Genomic DNA, 17,744 nt, shown 5'->3' on the forward strand with positions numbered 1-17,744 from the left:
CAAGAAAAAAGGATGAATTTGCCCTTAATCTTTTTTGAAATGATGTGAATAATTATTCCTTTAGAATTATCTAGTAACCCAATGAAATGGTAGCAAATGGGGTGAGATATCTTTATTGCTGCTAGAGAGGGAGAAGATACATGCAGCCACAGCAAATATCCTGCGATCCTTAGGTAATAAGAGAAAGCAACAAGATTTCCTTTTGCCTCTGATAACAAGACAGTTGACTGAGAGAGAAAAAGCAGGCAGATGTAGAAGGGATCTGTGGTCATAATGAGAGGAAATTATAACAAAGAGCAGTGTAGGATGTATGTCAGGAAACCAGGTGGGAATACAGAAACCTGAACAGATGCCAGTGTGGTAGGGATATGGGACATGATTGTGCATTGCAACAGATGTCAGTGCAGGACAAAGAAAGGCTGAAGCCCAGATACCTCACTTTCTGATATTGTATTACATAAACTTTCAGAAACTGAACCAAGCCAGGAAGAATGAAGGAGGAGAAAGAGCAATTCTGATTTGAATGAATTAAAACATAAGCCTGAGAATACTTTGAAGCAACTGGGTTTACTTAGATTTGATTCAATTACTTTTTCTTTTTTTTTTTTTTGCACTACCAAGTAGAATGGAAAATCAGAAGCTAATCCTGGTTATGAGAGAAAATAATAATAATAATGATTACATATTGGCATCACTTGAATTTTAGAGCCTGAGAATGTGTAACCACAACATACACTCTTAATCTCTTGTAGAGATCAAGAGGATAGATAGAAAGTTTTGGTCAAATACTGCTGACGACTGAAGTAGGATGAGATGAGAACCTGTTGAATTTAGCAAAAAGTTAGTAATTGGTGACTCTGCAAACAGAACTCTAGAATGGCAATGGTGGAAAATCAACTGGAAGGTGAGAAAGTTGAAGTAGTAGTGCATGCTAATAAAAAACAAAATAAATAAACAAACAATACTCCTCTCCCTAAAACCCACTGTCTTGAAAACTGGCTATGAAGGAAAATAGTAAACATAAGACAAAAAATAACAGCTAAGGGGATATACATGGTTAAAGCAAGGCTTGTTATTTTTTTAAGAGTATAGGTACTAGATCATATTTGATCAGAGGAAGTATGTGGTGGAAACTCAAGATGATGAAGGTGCAATAGACAATAGCACATGGGAGCAAAGGAGCAGATATGAAGGAATTGGACTTGGGTTGGAGTTGTACTTTTTTTCATTGCAATGGGAAGTGGAGGCAACAAGTCAGTTTTTAGATATGGTAGCAAAAAGTATTTATGCCTGATGTATTCTATCTAGTAAAAATTGAAGCTATACACTGGATCAGTAGAGAAAAGAAGTAGTAAAATATTTAAGTAGACTGGAGAAGATGTGATTTAATTGTGGAAATAGGCAGAGCAAACTTTCTGGAGAAACATTATTTCTTGAATGCATTTTGGAAAGCCCACCTGAGTTTGGTGAAAATGAACTCTAGTGTCTCCCAAACTACTGTTTGATGCTTAGATGTTAGGGTACTAGCACAGAGAGGGGTTTGTCTAGAATTGCAGTGATAGCAGATGTGCATGAGATTAAAATGAGGGAGTCAAGAATATTTTTTCAAGAGTAAGAGTAAACATGATACAAATAGAACTAGAAACTGGGTGTGAAGAAAGAATGTGAATGTAGAAGGCAGATGATCAGCAGTGAGACAATGGGGACCAAGGAATTGGATACCTCCTCACTGAAGTTGCTAGTAATGATGGTAGCTCTTAGGGTGGTCAGTTGCTGAAATTACCCATGACTCAAAACAAGTAAGTAGAGGGTTTGTAAATAACCAGTCTCAGAAAGGGAAGTGGGAAAGGAGCAGGTGGACCGAAGAATTTGAATCTAATGATCAAAAGAGAGAGTGGAGGTTATCTGGGAGCAAGCAACAGGAAGCAAGGGAGAATCTTAATTATAAAGGAATCTGTGCTATACAAATTTTATTTGATTTACGGGCAAATGGAACTACTTTGGAATATAGAAAAATGTCTCATTTTTTCAATGGCTGCCTTGTAAGGAGCCAGTCACAGGAATTATTCGAATAGAGGCTGGATAAGTATTAGTCATATTATGAAGAGTCTTCAAGATATAAACAATTAGGCTATATTATCTGTGAAGTCTCTTTCTACTCCAAGATCTCTTCTGAACCTAAATGTTTATTAATCCACCATCCATATTTTCTTTTTCTCTCAAGTTCAGTTAGCAAAACTAACTATATCTTCAATATCTCCTCTGAATGTCTCTCCCACTGTCTTCTCAAGCTTGAACCTGATTCTTCTTGACAATACTGCTTCTTCTGCAGACTTGATAAGTCTGGGCCTCAAAGTATTTTCTGTATTCATCATTCTATTCCAGACAATTATATCTCCTTCCTAAGATCCCCCATGTTACTTCTCTTTAATCTTTGATATTGTTAGCTCCTAGCTCACTAGAACTATTTCCAACACTATTTTGTAGTAGTAAATTCAAAGTCCAATATCTAGCTTCTCCATTCTTTCCAATCATCTTCGTCTCCACTCTAAGTCTAAAACTCAATTCTATGATCACTCCCATGACTTTATTGTTACTAATTGCCACTACTGTCCCTGAATCTCAATTTCAAACATGTCTGATTGCAATTTTCTGTCTTTCTAACTCAGTCCCTCTAAGAATTTAACTCCAATAATGGTTCGAGACCATTGAGATCTTCATATATTTCCTTATCTCTCTCCCCTCGACCAACGCCCATCCTTTTATTATTAAGCTTAAATATCATTACTAATCATTATAAAATCACTCATTAAATGCAACATCAACTCCTTTGCTTTCTATAATATTTGTTTACTCTCTTAGCCAAACCATAGCCATGGTTAAATACAACTCTCCATCTATGGCATACCTGCACTTCTACCACCGTACCAGCCTGAAGGAAACCCCAAACCATCTAGATTGGCATACCTTTATATTCATGAGAACTAACTCATACTATATTTTCCTAATTCATTTATTTTTTTCCTGTAATATAGGACTATTTTATACTATGTCCTTTGCCTCAAACTTCTCTCACTCTCAGCTTGTGACTGTTCTTCCTATTTCACTAAATAAAAAAGCAGCAAAGAGAAAAAGTCTATTCACCACCTGCCCTTTTGCATCTATTTTCAGGCATTTGTGTTTGAACATTCAAACTTCTATTATCAGACTGCATTCCAAGTAAATAATCCTTCCATTGTTCACTGGATCCCATCCCTTTTTCTTTCCCGAGGATGTTGCTCTAGTGATTTTTTCTTCTCTCTCTTTAATTATCAAATATTCCTCATAAATTGGATCATATCCAAAATATCAGTTATATTGCTCACCTCATAAAAATAAAATATCTTGACCCCACTTCCTTTTCCAGCTTTCACTTGATTTTTCTTCTGAGAATAAAGTAAAATTCCTTAAAATAGCCATCTATGCTTGATTCTTTGAATATTTTTCTCCCTTTTTTCTCTCAATCATACTATCACCAAATTTTTTATCACCAGAACTCCACTGAAACTGATGAGTTTGTTGTCACTATTCATCTCCATATTACTAAGTCTAATGACGAATTCTCAGTCCTTGCCTTTTTTGACCTAACAGAAGCAATTGGCATCATTGATCACTCTCTCCAACTTACATTGTTTTCTTTGCTTGGCCTCTTTCCTAATAACGTAACACAGAGTCCTGTTTTCTTTCTTCTTTGCTGGCTATTATACATGTTTACAGTTGTTTTGTTTTGTTTTGTCAATCATCTGACAAAAACTTAAATAGTAAGCAGCCCTAAAATTTAGTTTTTGAACCATATATCTATATCGATTCCTTTAGGTGATTTCTACCAGTTTTAAAGACTTAAATTCAATGTTAATTTTGATAACTTTCAATATTCTATCTCCAGCTTATAACTCTTTCTAAACTTCAGATTTATTTATCCTACTGAATAATCTAGGCATATCAAATCTAATGTGTCAAAAACTAAGCTCTTACATCCTCCCTTAAATCTGCTCCTTCTATGTCTTCACCAACATAATGACTTCCAGTTGCCTACTTACAAAAATAATGAATCTTCCTTTAGTCTTTTTTTCTCTCACAGCACTCACCAATCATTTTCAATCCTATCTACATTTCTTTCAAAATATACTTCATCAATTCTTGCTTTTGCCTTAGTCCAAGCTATCATCTCTTGCTTAGATTTTAGAAAAAGCGTTATCTGTTTTCTAGCTTCTTCCTTTCTCCTTGCACTTTTCAGTCTATTTTAAATAAGCCAGAATGAAAAACCTTACCCTCCTCTTTTGTCATCTCCTATTTTTCCTCCATAATTTTTAAACCTGCCAACTACACACCTACCTTAATGTCTTTGTCCTTATTGTTCCCTTTACCTGAGGGGCTCTTCCTACACACTTCTGCATTTCCTTTAGATCTTTATTTTTAAAAATTACATTTTCAGTGAAACATTCCAGCCTACTCTAACTAGAACTTTTTTCCATCTCCTACACTTATTGTCCCCTTACATTGCCTTTTTTTTTCTTCAGCACTTACCATTATTTAATATAAGGCATATTTTACATATGTCTTGTTTATATTCTATTCCTTCACTAGAATAAATGTCTTCATGCAGGCAGATATTTTTGCCTGTTTTGTTGACTAATGGATAGCCTATACACATTCTGGATACTCAATAAATATTTGTTGAATGAATAAATGAATAATATCACTTGTTCCATTTTATAATCAGTTCCATTTTAAAATTCAGTTTAATCAAACTCCTATAAAAAGCATGTTATGTATAAAGTATCAGGGGCAATATCTGGTGACTAGTAAACATTTAATAAATGTCAGTTATTACTGTCATCAAGATAGTCACTTTCATTTATTGTTATCTGTCTTTCATTTATTATTTGTCTTATTACTCTCATTAAGGTTGATAAAAATGATTTTAAATTTAACTATGTTCCCTGCATAGAAAGAAAATAAAGCCTATATTATTATTCAGATAAAAAAATTTCCTAGAAATCAAGTAACATATAAATGGTATAAATTTAAGTACAAAGAAAACATTTACAAATTGTTGTACTCTTTTTCAAAATATGATAGTATAAATACAAGTATATACTTATCCTTGGTTAAAGAGTAAACTTCCAAATTAAAATACATATTTTTTATTCAAATTTAAATTAAAAATTATATTTTCAGATGAAAAAGTTTTTAAACATTTATGCTTTTAATAACATTCAAATTGCATAAATTTTATTCTTAGGTATAGTAGTAACATATACATATATATTTCCTTAAATTGAAAATCTATAACATAGTATTCCTTATGAACTATTCAGAGGTCAAAGACTTCTCTAAGAAAACCAAGAAGCACCATTTTTATCCTAAATCTAAAATTGCTGATTCGCAATAATTATTTTTGAAATTACAAAGGTATTTGAAGCAAAATTTTTATTTTAATTTTAGTAAGATCCCTTTATTATTTCAGTCCTTTTCAAATCTTTCCATACAATGTTGAAAACTATGTTCTTTTATAAGGACAATAGATTTAATTTTATTTCTCATTATTATAGAAACATGGAATTTTTTATTCTTAGTTTTTTCCTTTGAGAAAAAAATACTACTTTTGTGGTACTCAAAAGCTATGAAATAATCATGATTATGAAGGTAGGATTCATTATATACATATAATGCTTTTTGATTTCTATTGTAGATTTTATCCAGAAGTTATTTTCTATTTCTTTTAATTTATTTTCAGCTTTACTGAGGTATAACTGACAGGTAAAATTGTAATATACTTAAAATGTACAATGTGATAATTTGATATACTAATATTATGAAATCATTCTCAAAAACAGATTAACACATCCATCATCTCACGCAGTACTCTTTTTTTGGGTGGGGGGGATGAGAACACTTAAGATATATTCTCTTACCAAATTTCAAGTATACAATATAGTACAATTAACTATAGAAACTATGTCATGCCCTATGATTCAGCAATTCCACTTCTGGGTATACATTTAAAAAATCACTATCTTGAAAAGATATGTGCATTCGCATGTGCACTGTAGCATTATTTACGACAGCCATATGTGGAAACAACCTAAGTTTTAGTTGATGGATGAAAGGATAAAGAAAATATCGTATTTATATACAATAAAATATTACTTAGCTTCAATAATGAAGGAAATCCTGCTACTTCTGACAACATGGATAAACCTGGAGGGCATTATACTAAGTGAAATAAACCAGAGAAAGAAAAAAATTGTATGGTATTACTTATATGTGGAATCAAAAAAAAAAAAAAAAAGTTCAATTTATAGGAACAGAGAGTAGAATGGTGGTTGCCAGGAGCTGCAACGAGGGAAAATGGGGAGAGATAGATAAAAGAGTACAAAAGTGTACAAGCTTCCAGTAGAAAAATTTAAAATCTAATCAAAGAAGGGATTCCATAAAAATGACTTTATAATTCTGAAAAAAATAAATTGAAAGACTAAATATAAGCTTTTATTAACCGAGAAGAAAATAGATGATGCACTTATTAGAATAGTATTAAATGAAAACAAAAAACAAAACTGTAAATTTTGAAATTTTAATACCTCCTGCCCAAGTTTCTAGTTTATGTGCATGAAGTATATCTGCACAGTGTAACTCGTAGAGTATTTTGCCTATCCAATAGAATGTTAATGCGTGTTTCATTAACATTTCTATATTGGGCTTCTCAGCTTTCAGAAGTTTTCACAAAAACCTTAAAGTTTTGATTTGCTTCAAAAGAGCAACTTTCCTTTGAAAAGCAGTACCAATCTGTTTTATTCTCAATTGTATTAATTTGAAACAAACAATTTTGGAACATATGCTTTGGATTTGTTATTTGGATTCATACCGTACTTGAGCAAAGATCATTGCTTCTAAAAAACACTTAGTATACATGATATTTAAAGTTGTTTTGAATTTACTTTTGTTTTTTCTAAATTATCACAAAAAATTTATGAAAATGCATGACTTTTTTGTCCTTTTAAGTTTTAAAACAATCTTTTTTATGATAAAAATAACATCAAATGCAATAATTTTCTGACTTTTTTACAAAAAAAATAATAATAACTAAGGAAAACAAATATTTAATGGTTAAAAAAAAAAAACCTCTTGCAATGAGTTTCCCAAGGGTATAACTGTCAAACTTCTGTCTTGGCCTTAAGCGATGTCTTAGAAACGTTAACACCTGGCAAACCAATGTGCTTTATTTAGTGCCATTTAAAATATCTAGAGTAAACAATGCTTAAACATTGTGTTATATAATTGGCAAAAGGCAAAATTTAACTTACTTTTAACTCAGAATACAAAATAATCACCCAGGGACAGTTCCTGAACCCATGCATAGAAAGTATCTCTGAAAATTTCAGAAATTTAAAACAAGAATGGTTTTGCTTGAGCACAATGCTTCATCTTGCTTTTATTCCTATATAACTGCCTGAGTTTCTTATGTTATTTAAAAGCTTTTCCAAGCCTGAGTTCCACTTTTCAATAGAATGTCCTTTTAGATTACTAAATATGATAGAGAACCAATCATGAATAGAATTAGCTTCTTTCATAGTTTTTTAAGTATGTATTTAAAAGTAAACCAGTATAACAGTTGCCAATTTTTTTCTGATATTCCATTTAAACAAAATGATCCTCACATCTTTGAATATTTATCTTCTTTGTAAGTTTTATCCATTTATTTAAGCATCGGTCATTAATAAAGAACAATTAATCTATGGTTCACAGACATTTTATGTACTTATCTTGAATTCATTATCTGTGTTGTGTACTTGTGTTTTCTTCTAGACTTAAAGTTATTAAAGATTCCTGTATTATTTCACACTGTACACTCCCTTTTACAAATTTTCTGAATTGTAGAAAGGCTTAATACTGGTCAATTAACTAAAATCAACTGAGAATACATGTCTCTTTGTAGGCCCTATTGGCAGATTGTTTTATTTGCCAATAAATTCTTCCTCTCTTCCAAGTGCCTGCCAAGGCTCAGTATTTGTAGAGTATACTTTAATAAATAATTAATGGTAGACATAGCCATGTGACTTGATTTAACCTATAGAAAAGTGATAGAGTGCTATATCTGAGTTGACAACTTTATAGCACAATATTATGTGTTTCTGCTTCCACCTTGTTCCCAGAGTACACTATATCACAGTTAGCCACTGCTACCTCAGCCAGAGTACATAGTAAAAACACATAGACCAAAACCAGGTGGTCTAGTTTAGCTCAGAGTACCCCAGTTGAGATTAACTGACCTATAGACTGCTGAGCTGTAAATAAAATAATTGTTGTTTTAAGCTATAGAGATTGAAGGGTGAGGGGGTCGATTGTTATGCAGCCTTATCCTATCAGAAAATTAATACTTCTGGCAGAGAAAATGAATATGTATTCAGTCTTTAGTACAACTATAAAAAATTATAGTCTACAGCCATACTACCCTGAACAAGCCCAATCTCATCTGATCTCAGAAGTTAAGCAGGCTCAGGCCTGATTAGTACTTGGATGGGAGACCACCTAGGAAGACTAGGTACTATAGGCTTAAAAAATAAGAGATTGTAAGCTGACAAAGTCCTTGCAATCTGTGAGGTCAACCAAGGGTTGTCTCGCCTAAAAAAAAAATAAAAATAAAAATATAGAAAGATAGAAACCACTTTAGAAGGTTATTGATAATAAATACAGCAACATATCTTAAGTCTTCCACCTTAACTCACTAGCATTCACAGGTGATGAATTATTCTCAAAATCATAACTGTAAAACACTAATGATATTTAAAGAATATCTCAAAGACTGAAAGGTATAGAACTCAATCATACCAAGAAATAAAAACTCAATCATACCAAGAAATAAAAATAAATAAATAAATGTAATAAATGTACATTTACATATAAACTATATAAATATAAATACAAATATATACATATATATGAAATTCAGTTGTCATTCTCAGATTACTTTTGACTTCCGTTCAGAAACCGTGAGTACTATACAGTTAATACAAGTATTTCTTCACAAAGAGAAAAATAGCCATACTGTATAATTATTTTTTAATTTTAATATTAGAGATGTGTTATATACAAAGAAAACACATATTCAATTATCTATTGCCTAAAATTGTAACACATATTTTAGTGATTTAATAATTTGTTACATGTACACAGTTTTATTTGAAGAGTTAATATGTCTCAGGGGAAGATGACCTTTCATTTGAAAAGATTATTTTACATTTGATGTAAATGGTTGGAAAATATTGGCACAAAATAAAACATTTCAATTTCAGCTTTCACATAAATTTTCTGGCTATGATAGATTTCTTGGTCCCTTAAGTTTTTGCTTTTCTAATTCATTCTATAGAATAAAATAAGGCTCACAGGAATGGAAACAATAACCAATACATTTTAAAAATTTTATGGATTGTTTAATGAAGTCCAGAATTTTTCAAGTTCATAAAGTTCATTAAACCTCCAAGTCAAATACCCATCCTAGATATGTTTTTACACTTTCTTTCCTGTAGGAATACTAGTCAGCCATTTAACTTCTGGGATACTAGTCAGACATCTGAAATTTGACAGGCCTAAAATTGAATCCACTTCTACTTTTCCTATCTAAGTGCAGTCCTCTTTTATTATTTACTCTGTTAAATAGTTGTTAAGTATTGAATAGTATAAACATCAGTATCAGCAAGGATCATGAGAAAAAATAGCACACTCAAATGTAGTAATTTAGGATAATTTAATTCCTGGACAGTTAATAAATATGAAAGCAGATTCAAAGGAGGCCAAGAAGGCATGTTTAAGCATCCTGAGCGTAAGAAGTGAGGGAGTTATCAACATCTCTTGGCCTGAAAAGGAAGGGAAAAGAAGAACTTCTGAGACATAGAGAGTGCTGAAGCTGGTCTGTAGATAAAACTATAAGAGAGTAGTGCTCAGTAGAAATTGTGGACTTTGGTAGAGAAACTCAAAGAAGGGCAATTCATGACAAGGCAGGGAGATGACCATAGAACTAAATAACATCAACTTCACTCTGTCCCTACTGTATTCTTTCCCATGATGGCTTTCATTAACCAGATCCAACAATAACCCAAGGAGCAAAAAAGTTCATTGATGACATCAGTAAGGGTTGGTTTTCTGGTGCCAGGGTAGGTTGAAGAGGGTAAAAATAAAATTGGAGAGATAAAAAGAGTCTATCTGACATACTTATCCAGTCTAAAGGCAGAGACTAGAGAATCTTTCTAAATCTCTCTCCTTTACCCCATCCAGATTAAAAGAACATTTTTGTTCATCTAAAACCCAAATGGAATTCTGCCTCTCCATAGAATGGTATAATGGACTGAAGCAATAACTGGTGGTGAATAACCCACCAGCTCTCAGTATTTCTTAAAATAAGGAGAAAAGTCATAAGTGATTTAGACATTTTATCATTTATTTTTGATGATTTTGAGTAATTTTATTATGAAACCCAGGATATTCTGAGCATAACAAAACCAGAGTTATTAATCTGTAAGTATAGATGACAGTGTGCTTTCATAGGAACCCTCTGAGACTCTATGTGTGAAAACTTTCTTCCACTTGTGTCACTAAGAACAAAGTAACTATGTCAGGGGACCACATCTGAGGCCCCTCTACCAGTATATATACAATTACATCACAGTGACTGGAATTCCTCATTAAAAAGAAAAGACACTTAGCTTCACATGTGCATAAGGGTTGAGGAACGGGTTAAAGTGACTCATAGAACTGTGATACAAGCCCATTCTGTTTGCATCAGACTGTACTTTTCTTAACAACTCTTGGGCAGTGAAGAGAATGCATCTGCAGGTAATTACTGAGCTGGAGAAACAGTAAGGCTGTTCACCCAACCTTCTCTTCCCTAGAGGGTAGTTAGAGCTACACCCTATGGGGCAGAGAGGAAAGGGTGTACCACCTGTGTGACACCTGTGTAAAATAAAAATGTTTTTAAAGAGACTCTTCACCACCTACTGAAGACATTCCATCTTTTAAAATGGCACAGAAGGTTTAGAATAACTAAATTATAGAAAGAAAGGCATATATACTCGGATTCAAAATTGTCATTGTAAATAAAGCAGTTTGCATCTGGAGAATGAAAATAGTTCTGATTTCTGTGTAATCAAAGTATTTTGAAAGAGTTATTTGATAAAAACAAAGTATAATTTCAAAAGATATTCACATACTTCTATGAATGTTATTTATGCTTTCCATTTCTACTTTTAATTTTGGAGTCCAAACTTCACACTATAGTAGGCATGGGTCCTTAAAGAGTGGATCAGTTTCAAAGGAAGTGTGAACAACAAAATGATACAATTATCCTTGGAAATATGTAGGAAAAATATGTGAATTCCAGAATATTTGCCTATAAGACCAACATTTGAGCAGCATTTTTTTTTCCTATTTATAGGTTAATCAATACCTGCAATGCATATTTTTTCGAATAATGTTGAGTAAATGGATGCCTTCATCCATGGATGAATGAATAAGTTAATAAAGTTGGCTTCATGGAAGCATCTTCTTTTTCATGAAACTACTAAAATATAAATTGAATCTGATAATGTATCAGAATTAATATATGCCATGACTAAATATCTCCATATGAATCAATCAAAATATCTTCCATTTGCAGAAATAGGCCTCTAACTTCAAAAACTTAAATATTTGATTTTTTTTTTTTTTTTTTTTTTCTAATGAGACAGCATTGTAGAGTTATCAGGCTGGAGAGGAGAGTATAACCATTCTCTGCAGGACCTTTTTTGCTAGCCTCCTGTAGGGAATATTGTTGGGGTTTGTTCTCTAGCCCAAATCACTCCCTCTTATTCAATCTGCTCAATGGAGGCTAACAACCACCTTTTCTAGTGAGAGATTCAAGGCAGTGACATTCTCTCAGTGTTAGCCAAATGTCTCTTGCTCTCTTAAACTTGACTATTCTAAACTGGATTATCCACTGCTGTTGTTAATGTCTATTTACATACACTTTAACTCACATTCCACAAGGTAACAAGATGAATCTTTTTAAAGTAGTAACTTTATCATGCCCACACCTTGCCTAAAACACTTTACTGGCCCAGAACAAGATTGTTAACGATTGTTATCTGTGTTTCTCAGGAGACCACAATTATTGTTTTAGAAAATTATCCATGGTACTGGACTGGCCCTGCAACGAAATCTTCCACACCTACTAGATATTGGTAATGCTGCTCCTCAGTCCTTCTGACATACGAAAACATCTCCAGAAATTTTTAAATGTCCATGGGAAGGCTGGAGAACCACTTCAGATTAGACTGTTTCTCGCTGAAATACTAAACTTCGATCACAGCAAATTATTCACCGTTTGCTTAGTACTTGTTCTCTTTTACCTTAGATATGTCTACATGCTCCTCACTCTTCTAGAAAAATCCTTCACCTCTATATTTGACTAATTGCAGGATCAACGCAATTGATTTTAGATTTTTCTCTGTGCCCCCTTCAAAATATAGATTATATCTCCTTCCTAGGTCCTACCAAGATATTTTATACCTACCCAGGATATGATATTTTTAAAATATCACATGCCTAATTACTTATTTGTCTCACCTGCTACATTCAAAGCTACTTAAAAACAAAAATATTGACCTACTTAGAATGAGGCCTTTGTTCTCAACCTATGATGTACTTGCCAGGTATCGGCATATAGTAGGTACTTAAAAAGTGAATTAATGAGTGGCACTAACATTGAAACTAGAGGACCTGATTTTGAATCTGTGCTCCAATACCATGATGTAATCATTGTCAGACTGCTAATAAATTCACAGCATCTTCTGATGCTCACTATCTTGGGGGATTTCAGTAAGGATTAAGTGAGATAATATATATAAAATCTCTTTAAATACTTACAGCTATAATCATTTTAAATTCAAACTGTAATTTTCTAAATGCTAGTAGAAATTCTGTTGAGCCATAAAGTTCATTTTCTTAAATGGCTTAAAAACTTTCTGGACTATGTAGCTTGTTAGAGAATTTAAATAGCTGTCTAACTCGACATATATTTAAAAACAGTCAATTTAACTATTTAATCAGTCTATTTGTGTGCAGGTTAATTCATATCAAAGTAGCTACCCATGATGTTCACAGCTACCAATTTCACAATTATTTCTCCTTACACTACATTTTTTCCAAGTCCTCTAATTTTTTTTTAATTGGACAAAATATGGCTAAACTATGAAAAATGCAATAACTTGTGGATAGCTGAATGTTAATAAAGGTTTGGGGGCAATACATTTTTTTTCCTCTCTCAGAGTGAATTTTGTTATAGTTTTCTTTTAATTTTAATATAATTGATAACAGTTATAGAGATATCTGGCATTTTAATCATGCAGATATGTCTTTTGCTGTCTAAAGTAAAATTAAAAACTGCCAGCAGTCTTTTACTTCCAGTGGTAACTGGAAAGGAAATTAAAATAGAGCTAGTAATAAATGGCTGATATGTTCAATTTGAAAGATCATATACCGGGGTCACTCACATGGGGAAGGGAGGCAACAAAATACTGTGATGAATGCATTAGAAAAACTGCTACTCACACAATTGGGAATTCCCAAGTCTTTAATAATAAGCTCTGTAACTCATAAGTTAGCCATTAAAATTAAGGCCAAGATTCTTAATTTGATTAGCATCAATTCTCGTGTGTATTAAAGAGGACGCAATCCCTGTTTTACTCACTATTGCATTTATCAATTTAACAGCGGATATTTGTTTAAGAGGAACTAAATATATACAAAATCCCTTTGACTATGCATTTGGTAGCTCATAAGAGGGTTAAACTTTTTGATCTACTAATATGCTAAACAGTAATACTAACCTGATGACTGCCAGGCACACTCTTCTGGACATTGTCATCAGCTCACTTTCAATTAATACAGGCAGTTAGAAATGTTACAAACAGTTCTAATTGTAGAATTGCCTTAGACATGGGCTATATGGCCTCGGGGTAATATCAAGAATTTAGCACTATAGAAACTGGAAGATGACAAAGAGCCAGGAATTTTACATTTTATTTCCAGGTTTATATTCCTCAATGAAAGAGCTGAATCACTGAGGATTTCAGTTCATTTTCCTAACATGCCAATCTCTTTAAACATAATTGGCTTTAACATTTGGGAATCATACGAGTGAAGATACTTGATGAGGCTATGACTGAATGAGCATAACAAGGAGTAATGTATAGAAAAGAGAGGAGTCTTGAGATTAGGACTAAAGGAAATGTCTATTTTTGAATGTCAGAATAGAAGGAATAGTAGGGGTCAGAAATATATTGTATAATTTCACGTAAACCAGAGAATATCAAAGGGAATTATAATCAACAAGTGAGTGTCTATAGACTTCAAGGAGTATAAAATGGGAACTTTAATGTGTTACTAGGGTCAAATATTTTTTTCTTAACATTTACAAAACCATATCTTACAAAATAATCAAGAATTGGAGGAAATTAAAACTTCTGAGGATATCAGTAGAAAATTTAGCTAAAGAAAGCTATCAGTTGTTCTCATTAGTTTATTAATAATTAAAATTGTTGAGTGTTTAGTTATAAATTTTAAGTTGAAGAAAATATGTTTTCCTTCAACCTTTTCTTCTTTGATTACATTCAAGTTCTTTTGAAAGTAGTTGACAATTTTTGCTTTCTTTTCTTTCTACCTACTCATTCTGATACTCATCCAATCTGGCTTGCACATCATAAATCTGTCTTAATTCTCTCAATTCAGATGATCAGCAAAAGTAGATACAAACAAACATATTTAAGGTAACATCAAGAGCAATCAGATGTCTTTAAATTGGCAGCTTTTCTCAATATTTAGATATTCTCTCCTCTAAATAATATAGTTGTGTTATATTTTATTCAGTATTTAATGTTATACAGAAATAACCTAAGACAAGGTATAATCTCTTGGGTACTTTAACAAATTATCAGTCTTTTATCGCATTAATTTTATTTTTTATTGTATTACTTTCATAAACTACATAGAAGCATTCACTTTGGTAAGGTTTCTAATGTGCAATCTATATCTTTATTTATTTTATAAAGGAATAGTAGCTGTCATTGATTTAAAGTATTAGTTCTTCCTCTGATGTGATTTTTTTTTTCCTTTTTAAAGGTAAATTGTTATCCTAAAAGGATCATAAAATTGATAAAAAGAACAAATAAAAATAGGATAATGTTTCAGATTTTAAAAATACTTCCTGATTTTAAAAAGAAGTAGTAGCCTTAAATATTTTTTAATCAACAAAATAATGCAAAACAAGCAAGACTTCTATATTAAAAACCTTGGTTAAGTAGGCTGGGGAAACTGTCACATGGCAAAGAATATTATGTCACTTTCAGAGATTACATGGTGTGAAACTCAAATCTCATGGCCTTTTCTACATGAAATCAAAGGTGTCTACTTGTTTGAGATTTACTTCAGTAATTAGAGTTCCATTTAGTTGGAGCAGAGATTCAAAATGAAGTCAGTCCCATTATATCATAAATATGAAGAGACACTGAGAATATAAATTTACCTGGGTTAAATGGTAATGATTAAGTTCTATTCAATTTGATTACAGGAACAACTTTGGTCATCTTGAACCTTATAAAGTACCGAGCATACAGTTTGAGCATAGGAATCACCAAATTTGTTGGATTGTTGATTTTATCTCCCTGGTTCTCCTGTAAGTAATTTGAGATGGAGTGTATATTGTCAAAAATTGACAAATGGGAAGTGGCATCTTTAAGACATGTCTACTGAAAGATAAGAATACTTTGGTTTACGTAGGGGTCTAATAACTCTATACAAGTGCAGTCAATCCTTATACGAGAGCAGAAGCAGAGTCATAAAATAGGGACATATTTCTCAAGAAACTAAGATCTCAGTTAAAAAGGTTTGAAAATTGGAGGACTACTATGAGAACTTGGTTATAATATTCCAGTTACAACACAATAAATCAATCCCCTAAACCACAAAATCTGTAAGCCACATGGTGATAGTAATATTCATGTAATCTACCTTTTCCTTAATTTGTTGTGGCTATTATCTCATGAGAAGGTTCTCATACTTTTAAGGAATATTAACCAGCTAAGTGTACAGAGGTTCTTGTGGAAGAGATCCGATATTATAAGAAGATGTAAAATTAGAACAAAATCAAAGAGAAATAGGAATAGCTGGAAACTATTGAACATTTAGCTTTGCCTACCCATTCCACCAACTTCACCTCCACTCTAAACTAGAGTAATTTTGAGCATCTCCAGGCAGAACAGTTTTCAGTTCCAAAATGACTTTTTATTTTCTGAGGGTTTTTTGGTTTTTTTTTTCCTGTCAGTCTAATTAATAGCTTTAGGGTAACTACTATTTCCTCTGAATTTCTTTATAGCAATCCAGATTACAGATTTTGATGTCTTTCAAAATTCAAGACATATTGCCTAACTTACTGATGATTTGAGGTAAATCATGTCATATCAATGGACAAATTAAAGCATAATGAAAGAAAAAAATAAAACCAAAAGCCTATCTTCCTTACTAGCTGTTTAAATGTAGACTGCCGAAAGTAGGAGAACGCAATTATAAAGAGAAAGTAGAAGAATATATTACAAAATTAGGCTTATGAAATGTCAAACATTTTCTTTTCAGGATCAAGCTTGCCTCAGAACTTAACTGAGAGAAACCATGTACTTAATAATGTGTTAAATATTTTTAGCATAAATATAATTTGCATTATTTTCATGTAATATAATGCACATGAAGAAAAAACTTTGTGTTTACTAAATATAATGAAAAAATAAAAAAAGAATGAGATAATTAAAGTGTAATGATTACCACATAAGTCTGTAGACGTTTCATACAGAAAAGTGTGTAAATTTAGTTGCTATAAGAAGTTTATATTGCAGAATTAAAGAAATCCTGAATCTAGCCCACATTCTTGAAATCAGATAGACTCCTCCAACTTTTCTCTTTTTCAAATTTGCTTTGGCTATTCTAGGTATTTTGGATTTTCATATTAGTCCTAGAATTAGTTTGTCAGTTTCTACAAATATCCTTGCTAGGGTTTCAATTTGAATTGCATGAATTTATAGGTTGAGTTCATGTGAATATCTTGATATTCAATACCATTAACACAGTATATATCTCCATTTATTTAGCTCTTTTTAATTTTTTTTTCAGTAGTCAAGATAGTTAAATAGTTAAAACAGGTCAATAGAAAAAGAGAACAGAATAGAGAGTCTAGAAGACACACACATAGCTGGACAATTGATTTTTGATAAATGTATAAAGGCAGTTTATTGGAAACTAATAGCCTTTTCAACAAACATTGCTGGAAAATTTGCCTATCTATATGAAAATATAAAATTCATTTTATACTTCCCATAATATATAAAAATTGACTCAAAATGTATCACATACCTAAATGTAAAACCTAAAACAATAAAACTTCTAGAAATAAAAATAGGAGAAAATGTGCAAGAACTTAAGTTAGGCAAAGATTTCTTAGATATAATACTATAAGCACGATCCACAAAGGACAAACTGATAAACTAGACTTCCCCAATGTTAAAGTTACTACCTTACCAAAGACAGGTAAGAGAATGAAAAGTCACAGAATGGAAGACACTATCTAAAAGCATATATCTGATTAAAGGCTTGTATAGTATACACATGTACATGTGTGTGTATAT

The 17,744-nt window shown here is 32.0% G+C and overlaps 1 protein-coding gene and 1 pseudogene across 1 annotated transcript in view; one reads left to right on the top strand and one right to left on the bottom strand.

The window, feature by feature from the left end:
• Positions 1 to 17,744, bottom strand: part of MGAT4C (MGAT4 family member C) — a 625,909-nt gene that overhangs the window by 551,677 nt on the left and 56,488 nt on the right. The window lies entirely within an intron of this gene.
• LOC112472385 lies at positions 8,478 to 8,596 on the top strand (annotated as a pseudogene).

The sequence above is a fragment of the Pteropus alecto genome, unplaced genomic scaffold (assembly GCF_000325575.1).
Source record: "Pteropus alecto unplaced genomic scaffold, ASM32557v1 scaffold76, whole genome shotgun sequence".
In the NCBI taxonomy this organism is placed as follows: Eukaryota; Metazoa; Chordata; class Mammalia; order Chiroptera; family Pteropodidae; genus Pteropus; species Pteropus alecto.